This window comes from Palaemon carinicauda, chromosome 40 (genome assembly GCF_036898095.1).
Source record: "Palaemon carinicauda isolate YSFRI2023 chromosome 40, ASM3689809v2, whole genome shotgun sequence".
Taxonomy (NCBI): domain Eukaryota; kingdom Metazoa; phylum Arthropoda; class Malacostraca; order Decapoda; family Palaemonidae; genus Palaemon; species Palaemon carinicauda.
This window is the reverse complement of record NC_090764.1, coordinates 17,789,822-17,792,590: the sequence shown is the minus strand read 5'-3', so window position 1 is coordinate 17,792,590 and position 2,769 is coordinate 17,789,822. Positions and strand designations below refer to the sequence as shown.

Here is a 2,769-nt window from a genome sequence, read left to right as displayed (position 1 = left end):
AATCATATATATAAGCCAAACAAATACACACATGCACACACATTCAAATATAAATATATATATATATATATATATATATATATATATATATATATATATATATATATATATATATATACAGTATATATATATATATACAGTATATATGTGTGTGTGTGTGTGTGTGTGTGTGTGTGTGTTACTTAATAGCATGTGACATTACATATAGCTACAGCCACAGAAAAGGAAATTAAAGATGTAACAGACACTTTCATATTATTTCAACACATTTTGAAAAAAAAAAAAAAAATTCTCTCTCTCTCTCTCTCTCTCTCTCTCTCTCTCTCTCTCTCTCTCTCTCTCTCTCTCTCTCTCTCTCTCCAACAAGTAGTTTCCCATAACAAGGGGTGGCTACAGAAACAAATAAAAAAGTTCCTGCCACATTCATCCTTTAATTGCAGAATCGTTGATGAATCCACCGTGTGCAATATAACATATATGCTATTCACTTTTATTATCTATCACTCATCAAAATTGTGCATTGATACAGTAGTATAGTTTAATGTGTTATATAATTTGAAAAACCTCTCATATCATTTATGTATCTCTTCACTGAGGAAAAACAATGAAATAAACTGCCTAAAGGGAAATTAGTGGACTGTGGTTCAAAGTTGCTACTTGTCATTAGTACTAATCAAGTACAGTACAGTAATAAGAACATATTTGTCTATTTAGCAAATTAGAACAGTGAAATAAGTAATTTTTGGCTTTCTGACCTATACCTTTAATGCTTGGCATTACTAAATGCATTATCCAAGAGACAATCTTACTTATGCAACTATGAATAGACAAAATACAGTTGGTTCTTGGTTTACGAAAGCCTTGTACAATGACATTTCGTGGATATGAAACATCTTCCATAAGCTATATAGACAATTTGTTTCGTCCTTCATTGCTTGTGTTATTGCTACAAAAGACTGGTCTAGATAATGCAAGAGTGGCAGACCAATATTCTGTTTTGGTGGCGTCAGAAATCCTAGAAATGTGGTGCATGAGTGGAAATAAAAGCTTCTGAGCATCCCTTAATTGCCATTGCTGTGCAGTTTTGGCTTGATGTTGTCTCCGTGGATTTCTGGTTACTCTTCCTCGTAACTTTATACTCTTCATCATGGCTCCCAAGCGTAAGGCAGCCAATGATGGAAATGTGTCAAAGAAAAGGAAAGCAACCAACAAGGAAGTGAAGTTAGATATTGTAAAACTGACTGAAAAGGGAGAAATGCTGCCAAACATCACCCCTATTCATAAAGTTGTCAACTTCAACGTCCCTATGATTATCAAGAATAATGATCGTATTCTTGATCACAACAAGGGATCTCCTATGAAATTGACAGAAATTACAAAGTGGTTTTATCATTGATATGAAGAGATTGTTAGCTCCTTGATTGGAAGAACAGAGTCAACGACAGAGTCTTGTGGTAATTCAGGCAAAAGCAGAACGATTGTTTGACAATGGAAAATGAAAAGGGAGAGGGGAGTGAAGTAGGTTGTTTCGTGTAGTTTAATGAATATGAAAATTACAATAACATCACATTTCAATGTGAAGTTACTGGGGGTGATGAGAAAACAGCATGTGGGCTTCCTAATGTGTTGGCCAAGGCAATTAAGGATAGGGGTTGCCTTGCTGAACAGGTCTGTACTGTAAATGCGAGGTTTATTTTGAAAGTGTATGCCAAGTCCTACCTACATTGCCAAGGAGGAAAAGTACAAGCCAGGAGAGACTGACTTTGCTTCTTGCGGGTAATACTGCTGGTGACTACAAGCTAAAGCCCTTGCTGACGTATTAGGCCGAGAATCCAATGGCAGTCAAGGGCATTTGTAAGGGTCTACTGCCTGTCATCTGGAGATCCAACAAGGCTTGTGCGAAACTATGTCTTTGAAGGTTGTTACCCACTTTTTTTGTATCAGAAGTGCAATGGTGCTTTACTTTCAAGGGTTTGCCTACTACAGTTTTGTTAGTGCTGGACAATGCTCCTGGTCACCTTGAAACATTGGACAACTTAAGTGAAATGATTAAGGTTTACCATCCACACAATACCATTGCCCTTTTGCAGCCAATGAATCAAGGCCTACCACCTTTGAAGAATATTCACTAAGGCCTTGTGGAAGGAACTGAGAACAACAAGGACTTTGTCTCTGAAGGATTTCTGAAAGGAATACAACACTCTCTCAGCTGTGAAGAACTTTGCTCATGCTTGGGATGAACTGATGTAGACAACTTGAATGGTGTGAAAAAAACTGTTCGCCGAGTTTGTGAATTATTTCCATGGCTTTGAGAAGACAATTGACTGGCACCAAGAAGGTGGTTCAAATGAGGTAGTGGCTTGATTTGCAGGTGGATGCTGATGAGGTCAAAGAGCTGCTGGCATCTCATGGAGAGAGGTTATTTGCTTAAGACCTCTGCAACTGGAGAAGCAAATATTTGAAGAGGTTGAGGAAGGCATACCAACCCCAGAGCCCAATATATTTATAATGAAGAACATGGCTCAAGATTTTACAATGATACAGCAAGGGAAGGCAGAGTTTGATGCTGAGGACCCCAACACAGATACAATAAGATCTCCAAAAGGGGTCATGGATTTGCTGGTGTGTTACAAACAGATCTTGGAGGAAAAGAAAAGTAAATTTCCAGACTAGGAGGGAAAGGCACCGGTACTTATAGAGGGTGGACCTTCCTGCAAGAGATCCTATCCCTCTACCTCAGCTGATTCTTTACCTCCTCCAACTGGTTCT

The 2,769-nt window shown here is 38.0% G+C and overlaps 1 protein-coding gene across 1 annotated transcript in view; it reads right to left on the bottom strand.

The window, feature by feature from the left end:
- Window positions 1-261: 261 nt before the first annotated feature.
- The window catches only part of LOC137631853 (spore coat protein SP96-like), a 24,299-nt gene continuing 21,791 nt past the window's right edge, over window positions 262-2,769 (bottom strand). The window contains exon 8 of the mRNA XM_068363860.1: window positions 262-2,769. This exon is cut by the window's right edge and continues 1,119 nt beyond it. The gene's annotated coding sequence lies outside the window, so the exon portion shown is untranslated.